This window comes from Pongo abelii, chromosome 17 (genome assembly GCF_028885655.2).
Source record: "Pongo abelii isolate AG06213 chromosome 17, NHGRI_mPonAbe1-v2.0_pri, whole genome shotgun sequence".
In the NCBI taxonomy this organism is placed as follows: Eukaryota; Metazoa; Chordata; class Mammalia; order Primates; family Hominidae; genus Pongo; species Pongo abelii.
The window spans coordinates 35376050-35402678 of record NC_072002.2 but is presented as its reverse complement, the minus strand read 5'-3'; the positions used below and the strand labels follow the sequence as shown (position 1 = coordinate 35402678).

At 40.2% G+C, this 26629-nt stretch overlaps 1 pseudogene; it reads left to right on the top strand.

Moving 5' to 3' along the window:
• LOC129051710 (nuclease EXOG, mitochondrial-like) overlaps nucleotides 1–24085 on the top strand; it is a 63429-nt pseudogene extending 39344 nt beyond the window's left edge.
• The last annotated feature ends 2544 nt before the right edge of the window (nucleotides 24086–26629 follow it).

Below are 26629 nucleotides of genomic sequence, written 5' to 3'. Positions count from 1 at the left end.
ACAAGAGCGAAACTCCATCTCAAAAAATAAAAATTAGCTGTGTGTGGTGGTGTGCAACTGTGGTCCCAGCTACTTGGGAGGCTGAGGCCAGGGAATCGCTTGAGCCCAGGAAGCACAGGTTGTAGTAAGCTGACATCCTTCCACTGCACTCCAGCCTGGCCAATGGGAGTAAAACCTAGTCTCCAAATAATAACAATGTAATAAATAAATTAATTAAACTAAAGAGGAGAATGGGGGGGATAGGAAAAGAAGGGGAAAAATTGGAACTTTGAAGTCAGAGTACTCCAAATCAATTTTCCCACCACTTACTAGGTATAACTTTGGCAAAATTTTGCACTTTCTCCAAGCCTCAGTTTTCTCTATGTGTAAAATGAGCATAACAACTGTATATAGGTTGTTTCAAGGATTAAATGAGACCATGCATGTGAAATATTTAGCACAATACCTGGAGTAAAGCCAAGTACTAATTATCAACATATTATATATATATATGATTTTATTTATTTATTTATTTATTTATTTATTTTGAGACAGAGTCTCACTCTTTCACCCAGGCTGGAATGCAGTAGTGCAATCTCGGCTCACTGCAACCTCTGCCTCCAGGGTTCAAGGGATTCTCCTGCTTCAGCCTCCCAAGTAGCTAGGACTACAGGTGTGTGCCACCATGCCTGGCTAATTTTTTGTATTTTTAATAGAGGCAGGGTTTCACCGTGCTAGCCAGAATGGTCTCGATCTCCTGATCTCGTGATCCATCCTCCTCGGCCTCCCAAAGTGCTGGGATTACAGGCGTGAGCCACTGCCCCCAGCCCATTATTATTAATATTAATTCTTCAGGTAAGTTATTTGAAAGAAAGGATGAACCATCTAATACTTTGGAAGCAGGATTAGAAACAAATTGAATGGCTTAGGCTGGGCGCGGTGGCTCACGCCTGTAATCCTAGCACTTTGGGAGGCCAAGGCGGGATCAAAAGGTCAGGAGATCAAGACCATCCTGGCTAACACGGTGAAACCCCATCTCTACTAAAAATACAAAAAATTAGCTGGGTGTGGTGGCAGGTGCCTGTAGTCCCAGCTACTCGGGAGGCTGAGGCAGGAGAATGGCATGAACCTGGGAGGCGGAGCTTACAGTGAGCTGAGATAGCGCCACTGCACTCCAGCCCGGGTGACAGAGCAAGACTCTGTCTCAAAACAAACAAACAAACAAAAAACTTGACAGTACATTTGCAAGCATAAACCAAGATGGGTCTGGCTAGATTCCTGAGCAAAGAGGTAGAGGGGTCCCTTGTGGATGTCAAGGGGTGAGGGTCAGCCACGAATGCTTTTGTGAAATCAGGGATTGTTGTGTCTTCCTCACATCTGTATCATGTGTGCCTGTATCCCAGGACACAGCTGTGGAATGAGTGGAAAAATGACTCTAGGATACACTCATCAGGATATATGTCCATTTAGAAATCATGAAGTGATTCTTTAAGTATCAGAATTTTATAAACCATCTTTGGGCTGGGCACGGTGGCTCACACCTGTAATCCCAGCAATTTGGGAGGCCGAGGCGGGCGGATCATCTGAAGTGTGAGACCAGCCTGGCTAACACAGCAAAACCCCATCTCTACTAAAAATACAAAAATTACCCGGGCGTGGTGGCACATGCCTGTTATCCCAGCTACTCTGAGGCAGGAGAATAGCTTGAACCTGGGAGGCGGAGGTTGCAGTGAGCCGAGATTGCACCACTGCACTCAGCCTGAGCGACAGAGCCAGAATCCGTCTCAAAAAAAAAAAATAAATAAATAAATAAAAAATAAACAATCTTTAATTTCTAGAAAAGGAGAGATCATGGTAACCATACCTATCTTTGTAAGTGATCACCGAATGTCCTAGCAGCATATGGATCCCTAAAAACCAGCCAATCAATACCTTACCTTGGTTGCTATGTTGTTGCTGTTTCCAGAATACCTGAGCTCTGGACAGGTATGCAGCACAATGGGCTATGAGGCTGGGATCAGATTCAAAGGATGATTCATTCTCAAATTCAGTTCGGCTGATTTGTTGAATGTGTGTGGAGTGGTCAAATCAAAGCCTCTTTGGGTAGTTTTAAGTACTTAGGCTTGTTTTCCTTGTTTCTTTTTTTAAAAAGCATTGGCTGGGTGCGGTGGCTCACGCCTGTAATCCCAGCACTTTGGGAGGCTGAGGTGGATGGATCACCTGAGGTCAGGAGTTCGAGACCAGCCCAACCAACCTGGTGAAACCCTGTCTCTACTAAAAATACAAAAATTAGCTGGGCATGGTGGTGGGTGCCTGTAATCCCAGCTACTTGGGAGGCTGAGGCAGGAGAATCACTTGAATCTGGGAGGCAGAGGTTGCAGTGAGCTGAGATAGCACCATTGCACTCCAGCCTAGGCAACAGAGCAAGACTCCGTCTCAAAGGAAAAAAAAAGTGTTACTCTGGTGTATCTTGTCTTGTTCAGATCGCTTGCTGGCTGCCATTTGTGAAAATTACTTAAATGTGGGCTGAGACTGCAAATGAAACAGTAGTGACAACAACAAATTTTAATCAATAAAGACCACATACATTGAGAAGGCAATATATAAAGACATAAGAAAAAGAAGTAAAAACACTTTTAACAATTACCTAAGTGCTGTGTAAATAAGGTTTAAGAATGGTGATTGAGACTGAGCTATATAAAGTTCAACAGGGTGTGATGACAGAGCTATTACAATATGCATGAAAAATGACATTTTTTAAAAAACAAAAGACATATTCTATAACTACTATACCATTAGATTTTGGCTAAAAGTATTGAAAAACAGAAGGCTAAAAGAGAAAATTTGTTAAGAAAACTAATATTATGAAAGAAGGTAAACAGGCTACAAATAAAGAAATATGAGGTTGAAAGATGTTTGATGAGTTTTTGCTGAACCTGAATTTTTGCAGAGGAGTGGTGAGGTGAAGGTGTTGGGAAGGGGTGGAGGAATCTCTAGCCCTCCATATCAAAGAAAAGCCAGGATTTTAAGCCCAGAGCCTGGAACTTTCTTGGGACTCTATAATGACCAGCATCTGCCACTGTAATTACAAAACGTGTTACCTGACCAACTTCATGCTACAATGTTAGCTTATTGGTGTGAAGCAAAACAAAATTTTACTTTCTTAACATCCTTTAAATAGGTGTTACTTCCCTCAATAGCACTCCCATGCTTGGTCAGGGAGGAAGGGAAATCTAAATCCTCATGTAACAGCTTTAAAAATATTCCAGCTATTATTTTTAAGCCTATACATTTTCCCCTCTAAAATTCTCTAACTTCTAAGTTTTATGTTTTTTTCTTCTTTCTTTGATGCATTAGGTGTTTTTAATTTGCTCTCAATAGAAGTCCCAAATACTTATTAGAAGTTCTTTAGATCTTGCCTTTAGAATGTATAATGTAAAATTCTAAATTTATAATCAGAACAAAAATAATTTTCCTTTAATTTGTGTGGCATATTTTCCACGTATTTTTTTCTCTGTTATAACTGAATATCACAACTTATTTCAGGATCAAAATATAGTGTGAGGAAGAAAAGATTTATCTAGTGATCAAACCTAAATTTAATTTTAACATTTTCCCCTGGGGTAAAATAGGTATGAAAAATTAGTTATAAATGTCTATATTCTGGCCATACTTTAAATAGATAATATTTTCTGTCTTCAGTGATATTTTCATCTAATATCCAACATTTCTTAAATAATTAAAGCAAATCTCCTAGAGAATAATAGAAATTACGAGGAAAGTCCTATATATAAAATAATGAATTAACTATTGCTAGTTAAATTTATGTTTATGTTTCTTTAAAAAAAAAAAAGATGGCCAGGCGCAGTGGCTCACGCCTGTAATCCCAGCACTTTAGGAGGCCGAGGTGGGCGGATCATGAGGTCAAGAGATTGAGACCATTCTGGCCAACATGGTGAAACCCCGTCTCTACTAAAAAAAAATACAAAAAATTAGCCGGGCGTGGTGACGCGCACCTGTAGTCCCAACTACACGGGAGGCTGTGGCAGGAGAATTGCTTGAACCCGGGAGGCGTAGGTTGCAGTGAGCCAAGATGGCGCCACTTGCACTCCAGCCTCGCAACACAGTGAGACTCCGTCTCAAAATGATAATAATAATAATAATAATAATAATAATAGTTACAGTCTATGACTAGCCTGATCATAAATCAGTGCAGCACCTCTCTGGGTCTTAACAGATGCTCCACTTATTTCGCTTATAGTCATCTCTCCTTTAGCACTCAGTCTATGTTGGTGTCCCAGGGTGCTGCTTCTAAGGCACATCCATCAGCCTAAACTTTCATCATTTTCCCTGGTAATGTGAGCAGAGGACTAGTAGCACTTGAGGGTTTTTTAGGCTCTTAGAAATCTACAGGACTCTTATCTACTTCACAACAAAATCAAATGCCATGCAAGATTGTGGCTTTTATATCAACCATCATGGCCACAAAACATAGATAATAGATATAGATAACCTCTATATACAATTGTATGGACTTTTACGTATACTGTATATAGATAGTAGTTTGGACTTTTTTATTATTATTATTATTACTAAAAGCAGTACCTGATTTCTCCGGTTAATTTTGAGAAATGTTTTATAAGTCTGAGGATGCAATTTTAAAGACAATCCAGCAAGTGCTTTCTAAAATTGTCCACTTGGCTCAGATGAGTCTCCATGTTTGAGTGCATTTTAGACTAGTTCATTGAACATGATAGAAAATATCAAGGATTCAAAATCTCCCAAACACTTGAAGCTTGTAAGTTATTCTTGTGAGTATCCACTTGAGAACATTTGCAGGGAAGAGCAAGCATCAAAGGAATTGTAGTTTGGTTAAAAACAAATAAACAAACATAGATTGAGTCCAGAAAGAACTGGGGCTTGAGCCCTGCAGTGTCACATACTGGTTGTGTGGGTTTGGGTAGTTTCTTAACATCACCGACCTCAGTTTCCCCAGCTATAAAACAAGAGAGCAACACCTACTTGATAGGGTTGATGTGAAGACTAAATAAGTTAAATGGGAAAGCACAGAAAGTGCTCAGCTCAGCCACTGACACATAGAATATATTCAATAAATGGTAACCAATGTTATTAACAATATATTAAGGAAGCAATATCTAAGGCATGACTCCTATTTATAATGTTGGCTACCATAATCTGCACAGTTGTTCCCTATCTCTTCTGTTCAATCTTGAAAAAAATATTTTTGGAATCAGAAATGAAAAAATTTTTAATAGTTTTACACAAACTATATTAGAAAACAAATTAACTTGAATTTAGAAGCAATAACTTCTGTGCCTTAAAAGGGGTGCCTAAATATTATTTTCAAATAGTTATATGTGTTTATAATGTTCCTTCCCTGTGGTAAACTGAGGATGGAGGAATAAATTGAATCAAAATACATGGTGAAAAATAACTGGATTCAGAAGACACTGAGAGATAAAAAAAAAATAAATAAAAAAGAAGCAGATGATAGGAACACTTCATTCCAGTCCCTTAAAATGTGATTCTCAGTTTCTCTGTTAGATCAGATGACAAAAGAAACATATTGTCTAGGCTCAGGCTGGCTGGAGATTGATCTGCTGAATGGAGCTAAAAACAAATTTCCAAGAAAATTTAATAGATTGAGCTTCCCTATACCATACCAATAAATTTTATGGGAGAAATTACCCCTCTTTAATGAAAGGAATAAGATGTTGCTCCATTTCTAACTTAATCCGTGTAAATCACCCGGGAAGGGTAGGCTTGTCCAACAAATGTTCTCCAATAAAATGATTGCAAAGAGGCTAGACTGTTTAATAAGAAGATGAAATTTTCAATTATTTGAGGAAGCTGCATTCACTATATAACAAAAAGCATTATTGCCACAGGAGAAATACTTTCAAGATTCACTGTTCTTTCACTAATATAAATAACTCCTTTTGGGAAGTTCTGATTATTTAGAATCCAATAGGAAAAGAACATTGTTGGTAATATCTGCTGTAATAGAAAGCAATATCGAATTCTCTTTTCTGGAAGCATAGGATTGTGATGGCTAGCGAATGTTCCTACAATTCGTTGCTTAAACAGTTTCATGGTTCTTTTTACTATATGAACTTTCTTAGATTAGTTCAAATTTGAGGAGTTTTTACCTGAAGTTGTTCGTTAAGGGTTCTATGTAAAATAGATTTAGAATGGAGTTGTCCTCTTTTCCAGAGCTGAGGGCTTATAGTGGCTTGGGCAGCTTGGGCAAAGAGACCATTAAGAAAATTCTTGTGGTAGGAGAGAGGCAGTGGCTTGGACCAGGGTGGTGCCAGTGGAGATAAGAGTAGTGGACAGATTATATAAATATATATATTCTTATATATATCATATATATATATAATGTGTATATATATATACTTATATATATCATATATATACTTATATATATGATATATATATAATGTGTATATATACATTATATATATCATATATAATGTATATATATACTTACATATATAAGTATATATACATATATATCATATATAAGTATATATACTTATATATATCATATATAAGTATATATACTTATATATATCATATATAAGTATATATACTTATATATATCATATATAATGTATAGATATACTTATATATCATATATAATGTATAGATATACTTATATATATCATATATAATGTATATATACTTATATATCATATATAATGTGTATATATACATATATATCATATATATGATATATATACTTATATATCATATATATGATATATATACTTATATATCATATATATGATATATATACTTATATATCATATATATAAGTATATATACTATATATCATATATAAGTATATATACTTATATATAGCATATATAAGTGTATATATACATATATATCATATATAATGTATATATACTTATATATATCATATATAATGTGTATATATACTTATATATATCATATATAATGTGTATATATACTTATATATATCATATATAAGTATATATACTTATATATATCATATATAATGTGTATATATACTTATATATATCATATATAATGTGTATATATACTTATATATATCATATATAATGTGTATATATACTTATATATCATATATAATGTGTATATATACTTATATATATCATATATAATGTGTATATATACTTATATATATCATATATAATGTGTATATATACTTATATATATCATATATATAATGTGCATATATACTTATATATATCATATATATAATGTGTATATATACTTACATATATCATGTGTGTGTGTATATATATATATATATATATTTTTTTTTTTTTTTGAGACAGAGTCTCGCTCTGTCGCCCAGGCTGGAGTGCAGTGGCGCGATCTTGGCTCACTGCAACTTCCGCCTCCTGAGTTCAAGCAATTCTCCTGCCTCAGCTTCCCGAGTAGCTGAGATTACAGGCACCCACCACCACGCCCAGCTAATTTTTGTATTTTTATTAGAGATAGGGTTTCACCATGTTGGTCAGACTGGTCTCAAACTCCTGACCTCGTGATCTGCCTCCCTCGGCCTCCCAAAGTGCTAGGATTACAAGCGTGAGCCACTGCACCCAACCTAGAGATATATTTTGAAGGAAGAACCAGTAGATTTATTTGCTAATGATTTGGTTATAGATTATGAAGGGAAGGGAAAAATTAGGAATACCACAAAGTTTGAGGCTAGAATAATTGAATGGGAGTGGAGCCATTTACAGAGCTGGTAAACTGGGAGAGTGTTAGATTTGAGAAGGAAGATAAAAGGTAACATGATATGAGTCTTCTGTGTATAAGAAACATTTAAAAAAATTAAAATAATTAAAGCACTGTCAAACCTTTGCTTTTGAAAACATGTTCTAAATTTTTTTCCTTGATATAGTATTGCTTTGGTGTAATCCTCAAACCTCTTTTAAACTATTTAACACTTTGAAAGCTCTACAGATAATCATAATAGATCATAAAATATTTACTACTCATTTGCATTGCAAAGGGTTAGTTTATCTTTTATGAAGATTAGAAAAACCTTTAAAACACAAATTTTTCAGCCCTCTCTCCAAGTTCCATTATTTTACCTCCCAAAACACAACTACTTACATGCTTTTGAAAATCAATATATTTGTTTCAATAGCAGTACTAACTGGGATGGCAGGGCTAAGCCAATTTATTTAATGGAGTAGTATTTGTTTTGGGATTGAGTCATTCCTTGTTGAACCTGCATACATATAAAGACTTGGTTTCATTAAAACAAACAACAAACAAACAACTTCAGGACAGAAATGCTTTTATTTTTAACTCTGAGATTTAACCAGGAAAACGACAATTTTAAAAACTGAGTTTAGAGGTAGAATAGCAACTCATTTGCTCAAACAAAAGATAAGAGTGCCATCTAGTGTTCATTAGGAGTATCTGTAACTTAGAGTACTATTTTCTCAATTACAGCAGAAAAACAAATGAGAGGGAGACAAAGGAAAAAGACCACTGTGATAGCCACAGCAATTGAAAATAGGGACATGATTCTTGAGAGCTCAGAGAGGGGCACCAGATCTGAATTTAGAAATTAAGGAGTTGCGTCATGAAGTAGCTACCTCCTGAGCTGATAAAGGAGGAACAGTCACAGGTGACAAGGGCAGGAAGAGCACTGATGTCTAAGACATGAGTCAAGCTGGGAAATCAAAGAACAACATGATATTGTGGGCAAGTTTAACTGCTTGAGATAAAGCAGGGGAAAGTGAGTGCCTGGAAGGAAGGCTAGAGACGGGAGCAAAGCTGAGATCAAAGAGAGTTTGTATTTTCTATGCAATGGGAAGCCACTCAAGAGACAGCCTTTCATGGTGGCCCACCCCTGTAGTACTAGCTAGTCGGGAGGCTGAGGCAGGAGGATGGCTTGAGCCCAGAAGCTGGAGGCTGCAGTAAGCTATGGTCATGTCATTGCACTTCAGCTTGGGTGACAGAGCAAGACCCTGTCTCTAAAAAAAATAAATAAAGATAGAAAACAGAGAAACAGCCTTGCAATTCAGATACAACCCTGGCAGCATGTGGGGGATGTATTAGGGTGGGAATTGAGACTAAAATTATGATGTAATTATAGTAGATGATGGTAGTAGTAAGCAGGAAAAAAGGATGACTCAAATAATTGGAAGAAAAAAATAATTAGGTTTGATGGTTGGATGTCATCTTTTAGAGTTCAGATAGATTATATTTTTATCAATTAACATTTTAAAATTCTATTTAAAAGGGTAAAGTTAGTGGGAAAGATGATTAATTTCATGTTGACAAGTTAACCTTGAGCTGCATGGGAAATAGTGATGTGTTGATGCTAACAGGCAATTGAATATCTGGTTCTTGAAGCTTTGAGGAGAAGGTTAAGTGGAAGATATAAATTTACTTTCATCAGCACAGAGGTGGTTGCTGAAACAATGTAAACAAGATCACCCAGGAAATATATATAGTATAAAATAAGAGAATGGATAGAAAAGACATTACTAATGCTTAGTTTAAAAGAATGATTTGAATTTGGATATGTTCAGAATATATTAGAAAGAAAGGAGATAATTTCTTTAATCTCAAATTTTAATTCACCGATGAGGATCAGTGTTTCAGAAGTTCTCTGTTGAGGTCTATCTATACAAATATTCAATGAATACATTTTCTGTTTATGAACTATATTAATCAGGACCATTTCAGCAAAGGATAGGAGCTAAAGTTGCAAAATAGTTCAGAGAGTTGCTCATATCCTTCATCCAGCTTCCCCTAATGTTAACTGACATCTTATATAATTTTAGTACAATAACTTGACAATTTTTTTATCCCAGAAAAGATGGCATCCTTTCTAAAACATTGTGACATAAATTCCTAGTCAATTAAGATGAGATGTGCTTATTATATTTAATAGTATTTCCTCAGAATTAAAGAACAAATTTAAATCTGGAAGTTCTTAAAGTTGAGGACATTTGACATCTTTGCTCTTTTCCAGTTGTATTTTAGATAAAAAGTTTGCTTGTCTAGATAATAAATTGGGCTATTTTTCCTCCCCTAGAGTACTGATGAAAAGTACCACAATAATTATTGAATAATATATAGGAAATGTCAACAGAGAAATGGCAACTATAAAACAAGAGCCAAACGCATATTCAATAACTGAAAAGTACAATTTCTGAAATAAAAACATTCACTAGCTGGGCTTAATAGTGATTGGGGATAGCAGAAGAAAGGGTCAGTGTGTTAATCTGAGTTTTCTGAGAAGTAGACACCAAGAAGGAATCAAACATGCAAGGATTTCTTTTTATTGCAATAGTTTTTGGGGAACAGGTGGTTTCTTGTTACATGGATAAGTTCTATAGTGGTAATTCCTGAGATTTTGGTGCACCTGTCACCCAAGCACATCCACTGTACCAATGTACAGTCTTTTATCCCTCACCCTCTCCCTCCCTTCCTACCAAGTCTCCAAAGTCCATTATATAATTCTTATGCATTTGTGTCCTCATAGTTTAGCTCCTACTTATAAGTGAGAACATATAATATTTGTTTTTCCGTTCCTGAGTTACTTCACTTAGAATAATGGTCTCCAAACAATGGTCTCCAACTCCATCCAGGTTGCTGCAAATGTCATTATTTTATTCCTTTTTATGGCTGAGTAGTACTTCACAGTGTATATATACCATGTTTTATCCACTTGTTGGTTGATGGACACTTAGGCTGGTTCCGTATTTTTGCAATTGCTAATTGTGCTGCTATGAACATGCATCTGCAAGTGTCTTTTTCATATAATGACTTCTTTTCTTCTGGGTAGGTACCCAGTAGTGGGATTGCTGGATCAAATGGTAATTCTTTTTTTTTTTTTTTTTTTGCGACAGAGTCTCGCTCTGTCATCCAGGCTGAGGCGCAGTGGCATGATCTCGGCTCACTGCAACCTCTGCCCTCTGGGTTCCAGCAATTCTCCTACCTCAGCCTCCCAAGTAGCTGAAACTACAGGTGCCCACAACCACATCTGGCTAATTTTTGTATTTTTAGTAGAGACGGGGTTTCGCCATGTTGGCCAGGCTGGTCTTGAACTCCTGATCTCAAGTGATCTACCTGCCTCGGCCTCCCAAAGTGCCGGGATTACAGGTGTGAGCCGCTGCACCCAGTCCAGATCAAATGGTAGATCTACTTTTAGTTCTTTAAGGAATCTCCATACTGTTTTCCATGATGGTTGTGCTAGTTTATATTCCCACCAGCAGTGTAAAAGTGTTCCCTTTTCACCACATCCATGCCAACATTTATTTTTTTTTAATTTTTAATTATGGCCATTCTTGCAGGAGTAAGGTGGTGTCTCATTGTGGTTTTAATTTGCCTCTCCCTGATAATTAGTGATGTTGAGCATTTTTCATATCAAAACTGCAAGGATTTTATTAGTGGAAACACTTGTGAGAGAAAATGGAGAGAGAGCTGGAGAAGACTGGGACAACCATCAAATTGTAATGCAAGTCTGACCCCAAGTGAAGAAGAGAGGTTTGGAAAGACAACAGAGAGTCCTTGAGTCAAAGCCAGCCAGCAGAGGACTCCAGTGTCTCCCAGGAGCAGGCTTCCCTTAGCTCCCTGCCACCGTCATTCACGTCAAGCATACTCCAGATGCAAATGCAGCGATAGATTTCAGAGCACAGTAGCTATGGCCTGTGAGCAATTATAGTCCCTGAAGCTGGAGATCTGAGAGGTATATTCTTGTGGCTGCTACCACTGACCACTTCTGCTCCACAAAGTCATGTTTCTACATAAGTACGAGGAGCAACTCCTTTATAGCTCCTTCCGGCCTTTCTTCCTGAGGGGAAACTCAGAAGAGAGAAGTTAGTGTGATAGACAATAGCCCCTGTTACCATAGTTGCTCTCGGGGGCCACAGTTGGAACTCATCCTATCCCTCCTCTTCATCCCATCTGACTGGATCACAGATTTGTCCACCAGTCCTCTGTCCTTCACATAACAATCCTGCCTAGGTTGAGCATTCAAATGTCTTCGGAGCTCTACAACTCTAACAATTAGGTCTTTAGCCTGCCACTCAGCTGGGCCTACCATTCCCCTGTAGAAATAAAGGCTTCTTTGTAAGCTCTCACTGAAGATCTGTGGCTTGTCCCTAAATTTTTGCTAATAGTCTTCAATCTCTCATTATCATTCCGCAGAACATCAATGCAATTTAGCAATAACCAGCCAACTCCACTGACTTTATAGGTATTGTTTCCCCATATTTTTCAAAAGTCTCTGTTTTTTTGTTTGTGTGTTTGAGATGGAGTCTCACTTACTCTGTCACCCAAGCTGGAGTGAAGTGGCCCTATCTTAGCTCACTGAAAGCTCCGCTTTTTGGGTTCAAGTGATTCTTCTGCCTCAGCCTCCCGAGTAGCTGAGATTGCAGATGTGCACCACCATGCCCGGCTAATTTTTGTATTTTTAGTAGAGACGAGGTTTCACCATATTGGCCAGCCTGGTCTTGAACTCATGGCCTCAAGCGATTCACCTGCCTTGGCCTCCCAAAGTGCTGGGATTACAGGCATGACCCACTGTGCCTGGCCTCAAAAGTCTCTGTTAACTTACTTTTTACAATATCGCTCTGCACTGATACAGTTTCTCAGTTCACCACCAGTGAAATATTCCACAATAGAGCTGCTGTCTTTTTCCAGGGGCTCTCTTTTCTCCACTTGTCAACAGAATAGCATCCTGTGTGCCTGCCAGGTAGTGGGTGAGTCAACCCCAGAGCCTCACCTCACTGCGTGTTTTGTCAATCCACCCACGATTTAACTTATTTTATTCAGGTGTCCCTTCAGAGCAAACACTAAGACTGGATTAAACATGAAAGGCTTTTATTCAGGGAAATTATTGTTATAGAAAATGTGGGGGAAGGGAACTGGGGAAGGCTGTGAGAACCTCCAAGTCTGTCCTGGAGTGAAGGGGAGAGGGAAGGAAGGTGAGGTGGAAGCTTCCTAGGCTGTCTTGAAATCCAGGGAAAATTCAGCAAGGCCACTGGGGAGTACTTGAGCCAAAGTCAGCCCTTAGAAGAGTCCTTAAACATATGCCATACTCAGTGTTTGAGTGGGTGCAGCCTGTAGGAAGTGCGTCCTCAGCACAAACATAGTGATGAATTTCAGTGTGGCAGCTCAGACCCTCAGTCAATTATGCTTCCCGTAGCTACAGGCTTGGTCATTCTCATGACCACTATAGTCCATGAACTTGGAGAAGGACCATTAGAAATTACGTATTTTGAAAATGAAGGGGAGAAAAGATGAACAATAATGAGCAGAGCCTCAGTGATGTGTGGGATATTTTAAATGATCTGTATTAGTCTATTTTCACACTGCTCTACAGAACTTCCCGAAACTGGGTAATGTATAAAGGAAAGACGTGTAATTGACTCACAGTTCTGCATGGCTAGGGGGTCTCAGGAAACTTCCAATCATGGTGGAAGGTGAAGGGGAGGCAGGGACCTTCTTCACAAGGCGGCAGGAGAGAGAATGATGCAGGATGAACTGCCAAACACTTATAAAACCATCAGACTTGTGAGAACTCAGTATCAGAAGAACAGCATGGAGGAAACCACCCCCATGATCCAATTATCTCTACCTGGTCTCTCCCTGGACATGTGGGGATTACGGGGATTATAATTCAGAATGAGATTTGGGTGGGGACACAAAGCCTGACCATATCATTGTCTAACATAAGTATAATTTCAGTCCCAGAATGAGAAGGGAAAGAGAATGGAACAAAAAAAGAGCTGAAGAAAAAAATAATTGAAATTTCCCCAAATTTGGTGGAAATAATCTACTTACATATCAAGAAGCTCAACAAATGCCAGCAAGATAAGTACAAGAAAGTCATAACTGGACACATCATAGTGCAACTACCAAAAACTGAAGTAAAGACATTATATTGAAAGCAGCTGGAGAATGACATTACATAAAGAAAAACAGTGACATAAGTGACGGATAATTTTTTCCTGAGAAACAGTGGATGCCAGAAAAAAATAGAAAAACATCTTTAAAGTGTATCTGGAACATTCATCAACATGAATCATGTGTTAAGACACAAAACACATATCACAAAATTTCCAAAATATTGAAATTTTACTGAGTAGGTTCCTTGAACACAGTGAAATTAAAGAATAGAAAAGAAGTAAAGTTGTCTTTATCCACAGGTGACATGACTGTTTCTACAGAAACATCAGAACGAATGCCCAAAGAGCACTAGGTGTATTAAGTGAATTAGTACAAGGTCATAAAGTACAAGGTCAAGACACAAAATTCAATTATATTTCTGCTAACTGGTGAATAATTAAAATTAACATTTAAAATGCCATTTACAATCACATAAAAAATGTAAATCACTTAAATGTAAATGTATAAAAATTATGCAAGATCTCTACACTAAAAAAATATAAAACATTGAAAGAGATATTAAATAAAACATCAATGAATGGAGAGCTATATCACAATCATGGATTAGAAGACACAATATTGTTAAGATTAATAGTCTTCCAAAAGCGATCTGTAGATTCAACACAATTCCAACCAAAATTCAAATAGAACTTTTTTTTTAGAAATTGACACATTGACTCTAAAAATTTTATGGAAATGCAAAAGACCAACAAGAGCCAAAACAATCTTGAAAAATCAAAGCAAAGCTGGAAGATGTACACTACCTTATTTCAAGACTTTGTTTAAAGCTACAGTGGAGTGGGGTGCGGTGGTTCACGCTCGTAATCCCAGCACTTTGGGAGGCCAAGGTGGGCAGGTTACCTGAGGTCAAGAGTTCGAGAGCAGCCTGACCAACCTGGTGAAACCCTGTCTCTATTAAAAATACAAAATTAGCCTGGCGTGGTGGCACGCGCCTGTAATCCCAGCTGCTCAGAAGGCTGAGTCAGGAGAATGCCTTAGAACCCGGGAGGCCGAGGTTGCAGTGAGCCGAGATCATGCCACTGCACTCCAGCCTGGGCAACAGAGCGAAACTCTGTCTCAGAAAAAAGGAAAATACAAATAAACTTAATTATATTAAAAGATCTCAATGACAATAATATAAGTGAAATTGAAACTACAATGAAATGTGTTTTATCTATTATATTCATCATGATAAAAAGTGAAAACACTTGGCATCAGCTGGGAATGAGGAAAAGTGAGGAAACAGGTTTTTTTGTTTGTTTGTTTGTTTGTTTTTTGAGATGGAGTCTCGCTCTGTCGCCCAGGCTGGAGTACAGTGATGTGATCTTCACTCACTGCAACCCCCGCCTCCTGGGTTCAAGCAATTCTCCTGCCTCAGCCTCCTGAGTAGCTGGGATTACAGGTGTGCACCACCATGCCCAGCTAATTTTTGTATTTTTAGTAGAGATGGGGTTTCACCATGTTGGCCAGGCTGGTCTTAAACTCCTGATCTCAGGTGATCCTCCTGCCTTGGCTTCCCAGAATGCTGGGATTTCTGGCGTGAGCCACCACACCCGGCAGGAACAGGCATTTTTATACATTCTGGGTAGGAGCATAAATTGATGTCCTCTCTAAGGAGGGCAATTTGACCCAGTGACGGAACTTAATGATATTTATCTTGCGGCTACATTCTGAGAACTGCAAAATAACTCTTGGCAGAACATGAGCTCTAAGAGACCTGGCCAACTCCAGCGTGGCTTCTGGCTGCCTAAAGCTGCATCCCTGGGACAACCTCGCTCCCTTTGAGTTCCTGTCTGTGAAAGCTCAAGCTCAGTTTATTCTAGCCAACACCTGACAATAGGCCCTGACTCCTTCTTTCTTAGAGAATTTAGTTGAAAGCAGCTTACATTTGTAAATCCTTTGTCCCTTTGGGTTATAGAGCCAGTGCTTTGTATCTGTTGGATTCAATCAACTGTGGATCAAAAATACTTGGAAAAAAATTGCATTGTACTGAACATGTACAGACTTTTTTCTTGTCATCATTCCCTAAACAATACAGAATAACAATTATTTATATAGCTTTATATTATATTAGATATTATAAGTAATCCAAAGATTATTTAAAGTATACGACAGGATACATGTAAGTTATATGTAAATACTACACTATTTTATATCAAGGATTTGTGCATCTGGGAATTTTAGTATCTTTGGGGTCCTGGAATCAATCCCCCATGGATACCGACGGTATATATACATATCTCATATAAACTAGGCATGTCATTCTCAGGGACCTGAAAGCCATTCCTTTGAAATGTAACCACCAGGAAGGATAGGACCTGTCTCTCAGTCTGTAGGAAAGTCCTAACTTCAATAATTGCCAGCTAGTAGGCCAGGCGTGGTGGCTCACGCCTGTGATCCCAGCATTTTGGGAGACTGAGGTAAGTGGATTACTTGAGGCCAGGAGTTCGAGACCAGCCTGGCCAACATGATGAAACTCCGTGTCTACTAAAAATACAAAAATTAGCCAGGCGTGGTGTTGTACGCCTGTAGTCCCGGCTACTCGGGAGGCTGAAGCAGGAGAATTGCTTGAACCTGGGAGGCAGGGGTTGCAGTGAGCCAAGATCATGCCACTGCACTCGAGCCTGGGTGACAAAGAGATACTCTGTCTCAAAAAAAAAAAAAAAAAAGCCAGCTAGTAGACATAGCTGGCCTAATCACATTTACACTCACCCACCTTTTTTTTTTTTAAGAGTCTCACTCTATTGCCCAGATTTGAGGTGCAGTGGCAAGATCACAGCTCACTGCAGCCTCGACCTCCTCAAACAATCTGGCTCAAGTGATTCTCCTGCCTCAGCCTCCCAAGTAGCTGGGACTACAGGTGTGCACCACCAGGCCCAGCTAATTTTTGTAGTTTTTGTAGATGGAGTTTCACCATGTTGGCCAGGCTGGTCTCAAACTCCTGAGCTCAAGTGATCCATCTGTCTTGGCTTCCCAAAGTTCTGGGATTACAGGTGTGAGCCACTGCGACAGGTTGACCCAAGTTCTTACCCACTTTTTGTAATTTTTCACTTCCCTGACTGTATTTGAGCCCCCGTTTATTCCCCTTCCTTTCTCCGTTATTCTTTTATTAAATTGCTCAGTTACCTCTGGATAAATCGGAATGGAGCTCACCTCTTTCAGCTACTGTCAGTAGTTACTGAATAAAATCTGTTTTCATTACTTTAATGTCTGTCTTTGATTATCTTTAGCAATTCACACATGTTGAAAATGACATACAGGTTAGGTATGCTGGCTCATCCCTGTAATCCCAGTACTTTGGAAGGCTGAGGCTGGAGGATTGCTCAAGCCCAGGAGTTCAAGACCAGCCTGGGCAACATAGTCTCTACAAAAAAAAAAAAAAAAAAAAATTAGCCAGGCAAGATGGTGCACACCAGTGGCCCCAGTTACTTAGGAGATTAAAGTGGGAGGATCACTTGAGCCAGGGAGGTTGAGGCTGCAGTCAGCCATGACTGTGCCACTGTACTCCACAGAGTGAGACCTTGTCTCAAAAGAAAAAAAGAAAAGAAAAAAGACTGGGCACAGTGGCTCACACCTGCAATCCCGGCACTTTGAGAGAACAAGGCAGGTGGATCACCTGAGGTCAGGAGTTCAAGACCAGCCTGGCCAACATGGTGAAACCCCATCTCTACTAAAAATACAAAAATTAGCCAGGCATGGTGGCATGTGCCCATAATCCCAGCTACTTGAGAGGCTGAGGCAGGAGAATTGCTTGAACCTGGGAGGCGGAGGCTGCAGTGAGCTAAGATTGTACCACTGCAACTGCACTCCAGCCTGGGTGATAGAGTGAGACTGTCTCAAAAAAAAAAAAAAAAAAAGAAAAGAAAAAAAGAAAAGAAAAGAAAAGTACAAGGTAGTTCATTGCAGCATTGTTTGTGATAGTCACAGATTTGTAACAACTTTTAATTTGTAGGAGTCCGTCAAGAGGGGCCTGCTTGAATAAAGCATCATAGCACATCTATACAAACAGTACTATTCAACCATAAAAAACAAGGCACTTTATGAAATGGTAGAAAGACTGCCAACATTTGTAGTTAGATGAAAAAAGGTGCAGAACAGTATGTGTTGTCATTATTATTTGTCTAGAAAAAGAAAGAAAACAGATGAATATCAGTTGTATGTCATTTATATACTGGAAGGACACTAAGACACTGAGAACAGTGGTTACCTGTTATAAGGAGACAGCAATTACCCCTGGAAGGGCAAGCGGGCACCTGAAATCCAGAGGTGGGCAGAGGCAGACATAGTTCATACTTTGTTGGGGAGCTGCTTCCTGGGCAGCTGATCCTGGACTTCTAGGAGGTGCTAGGCCATGGCAGGTGGCCAGCACTGAGAACAGGCTTGAAGGGATGAAAAGGCAATTTTTTTTTTTTCAAGATAGAATTTCACTCTTGTTGCTCAGGCTGGAGTGCAGTCTCTGCCTGGGCAACAAGCTCACTGCAATCTCTGCCTCTGGAGTTCAAGCGATTCTCCTGCCTCAGCCTCCAAAGTGGCTGGGATTACAGGAATGCACCAACACACCCGGCTAATTTTTTGTATTTTTAGTAGAGATGCGGTTTCACCATGTTGGTCAGGCTGGTCTTGAACTCCTGACCTCAAGTGATCCACCTGCCTTGGCCTCCCAAAGTGCTGGGCGTGAGCCGCTGTGCCTGGCCTGAAAAGGTAATTTTTGCAGAAGGCAGAAATCAACAGGGCCAAGGTTAGTGGGCCATGAAACAGAGTGACTACAGAGCTGCAGGCAGCAGATTGGATTACATTTAATACTCTCCTTGCTCCAAAGTTCTGGAGAGGCATCAGAAAGGGAAATGCCACTTAGCATGTGGGAGATCTGCTGCACCTCAACTCCATGTGGCCGGAGTATCCTTATTACAGATTATAGTACATTATTGAATGAACTCTATGGAGCGGGGATGAAAATGCACCACTTGGATTTCCTAACGCAGGGAAGATAGTTGGCAGGGAGCCTCAGCTGCCGCTCCCCAATCCCCTTCCAGGTTGCAACAACACTGTGCTCCCCAATCCCCTTCCAGGTTGCAACAGCACCGTGCTCCCCAGGCTGCTTTCCTGTGAAGGACTGGGTATGGTTGTGAGTGCTGGTTCAGGGTGCTCCTGTAATGGGTGGCTTTGGCTTGAGGGTTTCCCACTGGTCTGGTGAAACTTTCTTAGAACAGAGTCCCTTTCTAGTCAAGCTTTCTTCTTTCCCCCCTCGCCTTTCACAGGTGTCAGATCAGATCCAAAATCTGAAGGCCCTTCCTGCCCAACCTGCTCCCCTTGTCCCTCCTGGGCATTTCTCCCAATCTACCTCTTGCATCTCTAATATTTCTCACCGAGTACTTCCTTATCAGAGCACCTGAAGTCACACAGACTCCTTATTTTACACTTCTGGTTTCCTGGCCTCTTCAAATATTTGATTTTATTTTTAATGATTATATTCTGAAATCGAGATTTTATTGAAGTTTAGAAAGAGACTGGAAAGAGATCTTATTTAAGACCCACTAACTAGTGGATTCTATAGGATACTTGGAGTTCACCCAAGGGATTCTCATCAATAATTGAGGAAGAGAACTTTGCAATGGGAGCTCAGATTATTGACACTACAGGTGTTGTCGATAACCCACTTCTCACTCCCAGGTTTTTAGAGAAGAGGACCCCGAAAGAGTCTCTTGGTCTGTTTATTCAGTTCTTTCATCTCTACCACAGTTACTCTAGGTAGTTCCAGAATAGTCTCACTCTTTACTCAGAATCACCGTTCCCAGCACTCAGATTGATGCAGTCTGGCCCACTCTCCAGACTTGTGCGCTCAGGAGGATTCCCCTAAGGGCTTTCACTTTCCTTATCCAGCTCTGGTCATGTCCCTCCCTCCACCCATCCCCGCACCTGCTCATCAAATGTGTCCAATCATGAAGAGAGTTCAGTTCCTTTTCCACAGGACTCTTGGAACCCATTCGAATGTGGAAGTATGCCTAGGCACATGTTTAACAGTCCCCAGACATTCCATGTAAAGCAAACATGTGGCTGTGCATGGTGACTCACACCTGTAATCCCAGCACTTTGGGAGGCTGAGCGGGCAGATCACCTGAGGTCAGGAGTTAGAAACCAGCCTGGCCAACATGGTGAAACCCTGTCTCTACTAAAAATACAAAAATTATCCAGTCATGGTGGCTGGCGCCTGTAATCCCAGCTACTCAGGAGGCTGAGGCAGGAGAATTGCTTGAACCTGGGATGTAGAGGTTGCAGTGAGCCGAGATCGCGCCACCGCACTCCAGCCTGGGCGACAGAGCGAGACTCTGTCTCAAAAATAAATAAAAAAATAAAGCAAATATGTGGTACTTTGGGTCAGATAACTGCCAAGGGTATTACTTCCCACCTCAGAGGCTCCTGGTGTTTTTTGAGTGGCTGCATGGTCAGGGCTATAGTGGGCACCATGGGAGGTGGGCTCACAGCCCTGCAGTTCCTCTGGAGTCAGGGTGCTGAGGCAGTGGTGGCAGTGAGGGGGCTGGATGAATCTGCAGAAAAGGCTCTGGGGACAATTTGGATTCCCTTTAACTGGAACACAGACAAGGTGATGCAGACAGAAAACATTGTATATTTCAGCCTGGTCCCAATAGCCCTCCAACCTTCAGTGCCTTCAGCGAGGACCATGTTGGAAGCAGGTAGTCATGAGGACACACGGCTCCAGCTGGAAATAACAAATGTTCAGGTAAAGGCTGAAAACTTTTACCTTTCTACTATTGTGCCTTGGGATTTCATAATAATTCTGGATGTTGAAACAGAATAGAAATGTTCTGTTGAGAACTGACAGGGAGGTTTGAAGATATTTGGGTAGTATCTGGGCCTTTGACCTTACCTCAGACTAGAAGTGATGGAAAGAAAAGAGGTACCAGGTGATTGGTGAGGACAAGACGGCAGTCCCTTCACGCCTTTATGAGGTGATCCTGGCCTGTAGAAGCCCAGTTTCTACAGAACTAATGCCACTAGGGGCCTTTGTGATACCCAGTGGAGCCACTGGCTTTCAGTCCTAGTTAACTGGATTCCAAGTGAGCCTCTGGGACCTAGAGAAGTTGTCAGAACTGATGTTTTTTCCTTGTTTGGATAGAACTAGTGATGTCAGAAATAGCTCCTCTGTGGACACTTGTAAGCACCTGGATTTCTAGGAGTTCACTGTACCTGAGCACAAGAAAGATTGAGGAAGCCAGATCAGCGGACACACTGGAAAAATTCCTGGAAACTTTGAAGAATGCAGGGATTGAACCAGATGATTACTTCATGAGTCTCTGTGAGAAGAAACTAGAAGAACTCAAAGCTAAGGAGCAGTCAGGAACCCAGACAAGAAAGCCATTCTGGTTTTCATCTCAGAACATGTGTGATATTGGCAGGACGCAGTGGCTAATGTCTGTAATCCCAGCACTTTGGGAGGCCGAGGCAGGCAGATCACTTGAGCTCAGGAGCTTGAGACCAGCCTGGCGAACACGATGAAACCACATCTTTACCAAAACTACAAAAATTAGCCAGGCGTGCTGGTGAGTCCCTGTAGTCTCAGCTACTGGGGAGGCTGAGGCAGAAGAATCACTTGAACCCAAGAGGCGGAGATTGCAGTGAGCTGAGATTGTTCCACTACACTCCAACCTGGGTGACAGGGCAAGGTACTATCTAAAAAAAAATTAAGTTAAATAAATAAGTAAACAAGAACATGTGTGATATCATCTGTAAGGAAGCAGGCACACCCTCCTTACACTAATATATTATAGTGGCTTTGCTTTTTGCTTTTTTTTTTTAAAGACATGGGGTCTCAGTCTGTCACCCAGGCCAGAATGGAGTGGTGTAATCATAGCTCACTGCAGCCTCCTACTTCTGGGCTGCTCAAGTGATCCTCCCACCTCCACTTCCTGAGTAGCTGGTACCACCCACGTGTGCCACCACCCTCAGCTACTAGTGACTTTGCTTTAAAGAAATGGTGGAATCCTAAATTTACAATTAAAAATTTCCCTAAAAGATGAAAGATCTACAATTTTTTGGTTGGGTATTTTATTTGACTTGGGAACTAATTGTTGAGGAAGCTATGACACCTGCAGATGGAGGGCTGATCTTGTATGAAGTTAACAGGAGGACCGTGTCCACAGATGACACTGCATTTGTGTTTCTCTGGATGTGTAGTATTGTGAAGGCACTGCTTAGTTTTATGCCTCCAAATCATGCATCACCTTTGATGTATCTGTTCATCCTTCTTGAAACTCAGGATTGTACAGTCTCTTCCTCCTGGGACCTGAATTTGTCTTGGAGGTGGCTTTTAGAAATCCTCTATGTGTTATCCTGTTGACATGCACTGTGTATTTGTTTCTTATTTCTCCTCTCCTGAACCTGCTATTCTTCCATTTCTGTCTGTGTAGAAGCACTCAACAACTACAGTTTCTGCTCACTTAATGCATTCTATATATTCGTTCTATACACTAGACTCAGTGCTTGCCAGGTATTGTCTCACAATGACCCTCTGAGGTAAATACAGCTATCCCCATTTTATCTGTGAGAAAATTGAGGCTTAGAGAGCTTAATGTCTTGCCCAAGGTTCACCTTTCCAAAGTAGGCATCCACAAAGTATGAGGCAGACAGTTCTAAAGAAGAAAGATAGCTGAGGTTGACTCAAATCTTCTCTCACATGGATGGAAGTTTTTGACTCAGAAATACATACTGATTTCCATGGGTATCTGTGGGCCCCAGGCCTGCTTGGTAAAAGGGGTCTGATTTCTTGTCTGCTGTGTGAGCCAAAGGAACCTTAACGTCCTCTGAACTGAACCTTCCTTCGCTCTTTGGAAGGAGGCGGTCACCACAGGTACTTGGGAGTTAGAGGACAATACTTTGTAGGGTTGATCAGAGCCCCTGCTTGCCCGAGGCAGCAGTCCTTTTAGTGACCAGATGGTGCCAAATCGATGTTCCTTGCTTTCCAGATGAGCTTTTTGTTCTTAAGATTAAGGAGGCTGAGAAGGGTCTGCCCACAGTCACCAGCTTACGGTTTGCTGGCCTCTGTGCTTGCTTGTCTACCTGGGTAGCACTGGGCAGGTGGTACTTTGAGCCAAAGGTCCAAAGGCAGTCAGCATTTCTGGGGAAAATAGTGGCTGTTTTTCTGAGCCAGATCTCTAGATTTGGGTTTACATGGGGTCCTTTCATGGGCTATCCTGAGTATCGGTGGTAAAATGTCTTGGGGCATACAAATTTGTCTGAATCTGACATACCACTGCTATCTTTCCAAGTGGTATTACAAGAAAAAAAATTTTAGGGTGTGTTTGTTCTAACAGAAATGCCAAGGCTTCAAGATAAAGATAAGATGATAATGGGAAAAAAGAAAAACAAATATAAAGTCCTTTAGGGAGATGTTTTCATATCTCTCAGGCCAGCCTGACTCAATCTCAACTCCCTTCAGCCAAGATAACTTAATTATACAGTTTATTATTAATAATACAGTTTTATTATTACATGAAGTCCTCATTTTATACTCCTGGTTGCCTACAATTTGCAGCTATTTTATTTTGCTTTTACATAATTTCATTCTGAGATAAAGAGTTTCTACCAATTTATCACTTATCCAGGAAAAGATTGTATAAAGGAAAAAACTACAATTTGTCCAGAAACAAAGTATGTTCTCTAAAAGAAGTCATCAAATTAAAACTGAAGTGTGGAAGTAATAACATTGTTATCATGCTTCCCTTTGAAAACAGCTGGTTATCACATTTTAGAAAACCATGGGCCCATTGACTGTCTCAAAAGACACACAGATCTTTGGCATCATTGTACCGATGAGTACCTATCCCACCATATGGTGTCTGAGCTAGTGAAATCTATTTATATAACCCTGCTGGTGTTCTTTGTACATGTGTTAAACAATCAAGGTGAAATGGTATTACTATCAAAGATAGTCAACTGAGGAGAGGCAATTATAAGCAGCCAGAATCTGAGAAACAGCTGTGACATTCACTCATTTTGCATTCAGGCTTGTTTTTCTGCAATTTCTTCTCCTATATGTGGCTATGCTACCACTAGATGGCAGTGCAATGGCATTCTGGTGGTCTTTAAACGAAGAGCCACGATATTGGCTTCAGGACTTCCCCTCAGCCTGGCTGAAAAGTGGAACTGAGACTTCCACTGCCTTCATCTATCCATCCATCCATCCATCCATCCATCCATCCATCCATCCATCCATCCAACCATCCATCCATTCATCCATCCATCCATCCATCCACTCATTCACCCAACAAATATTCATTGCCTTTAAAAATAACTCTTGATAATTATACAGTTGAGTTTAAAATGATATTGCCAGAATTATATTAAAGATGACTGAAAGAGACCAGAGAGAAAATGAACAGATTGAAGTACATTGTTCGTGCACCGTCGGTACAGGGTAGAAGTCCAAAAGTGGGTGCTAGGATGTTTCCAAGCACAAGGGATCAAGCATTAGGTTTGGTCTAAAATCAAGGAGGTAGTAAAGGGCTGAGGGAGCCTTGGGAACCATTTCTTGGGATGGGATCAGAAATCTAAAGTAATTGAAGGTCAGAGTTTTGGAACCAGAGTAACAGATAGCCACCAGTCAGAAATACGGTGGTGTAAATGAATTTTGGTCGCTGATGTCCTTGTGGATCCGGGCAATTTTGTAGAATTCTCACACATATAGCTGCCAACAGAGGCAATTTGGTACTCAGCTTGCCAATTCTTAAGCACGTACTATGATTTTCCATGTACGCAGTCAAGGAGAGAAGCATCTGGTTCCTTTGCTTACATATTTGCTGCTTGTGTACTTCTTTCCTGTTCTGTTGTTTCTAGCCTATATTTCACCTGCATCTGTTAGAAGTTTTAACTTCTTTACTAAGAGACCTTTATAAGACTACTCCTAAACTAAAAAGGGTCTGGGCATGGTGGTTCACACCTATAATTCCAGCACTTTGGGAGGACAACATGGCAAGACCCCATCTCTACAAAAAATACTTAAAAATCAGCTGAGCATGGTGGTGCGTGCCTCTAGTCCCAGCTACCTGACAGACTGAAGTGGGAGGATCACTTGAACCCAAGAAGAGGTTGCAGTGAGCCATGATCCTGCCACTGCACTCCCGCCTGGGCAACAGAGTGAGACCCTGTCTCTGAAACAAAACAAAACAAAACAAAACAAAACAAAACAAAACACTACTGAGAGAAGTGGATTATTCTCCCTATCTGACTTCTTCAGTTCAAACTGCCTTCCACCAGAACATTAAAAAGGGCAAAATTTGCTATCCCCTAATGATCAAAAGTGTGATTTTATTCTTTCAATATGTAGAGAGAACCACATAAAATTGACAGGGTAGCTTTGTCGTCTAAGGTAATGGTTTTTAAATCTTTTAGAACCCAAACCTCAATCAGAAATATATATTACTTCACAACTGTGGCAGCCCCTGGCCTGTTTGCTCTCAAATCCTTTCCTGTTCTGCTGCAAAGTCATGGGGATGCTGATCCCAACAGGCTGTGTTTCTGAGGCTCTCAGGTTGTTAAGTGATTACTGGCTGGGTCCTACTGATACGAGGCCCTGCCACACCGCTGGAGAGTGGGAAGAATGGAAAAGCTAGGATGATTCTCCTCGCCTTTCTCTGCCCGAGGTGCATCTCTGACAGTGGCTAAATCTCCTCGCTGGCTCCAGCTCCAGCCAGAAAGGCCCTCCTGTCATTAGATGAGTCCAGTTCTGGGATCTAGCCACACTGCCTCCTCTCTTTGTCCCTGTAGTCTAAAAGGATTAGTGATTTCTGCTGTTGCTAATCTCTGGTTACCTCACCTTCCCCTATTTGGCTTCTCAGCGTTATCATTTGTGTAACCAGTTTCCTGTATTAAATTCCTTATATTAAAAACAGATCGAATGATGGTTTCTTTTTTGTGACACATTATTATAGTACATGTATATATACATATGAAACTGAAACAAATGTTTCATTAACAATATTCCTCTTACTGTGTGCAATGATTTCTTATATTAGTCTATTTTCACTTTATGCATTTATTTTGAGGCAGAATCTCTGTCTGTTACCCAGGCTGAAGTGCAGTAGTACGATCTCAGCTCACTGCAACCTCCACCTCCCGGGCTCAAGCAATCCTCCTACCTCAGCCTCCCAAGTAGCTGGGACCACAGGCATGTGCCACCATGCCTGGCTAAATTTTTTCTACTTTTTGTAGAGACTGGGGTCTCACATATTGCCTAGGCTGATTTCACACTACTAGGCTGAAACAATCCTCCTATCTTGGCCTTCCAAAGTGCTGGGATTATAGCCATGAGCCCCACAATGGCCAGCCAATTTCACTTTTTTAAAATGCCAGTCACAACCCACTAAACTGAGTTCACAACTTACTCACTGATGGATTATATCTCACTAATTTGAAAAACCCTTGCTTTAGAGACTGCATTTATTCATTTACTTTTTTCATAGTCAGGCTTGCTGAGTTATAATCTAGGCACAGTAAACTCATACTTTTTAGGTGCACAATGTAGGAATCTTGACGAATGTATCCAGAATATTTCCATCATTCCCAAAAGTTCCCTTGTGCTCTTTTGTAGATAACCCCTCCCTTCCTCCCTAGTCCCTAGTAACCACTGATGTGCTTTTGGTCTCTATAGTTTTATCTTTTCCAGAATGTCATATAAATACAATCATATAATATA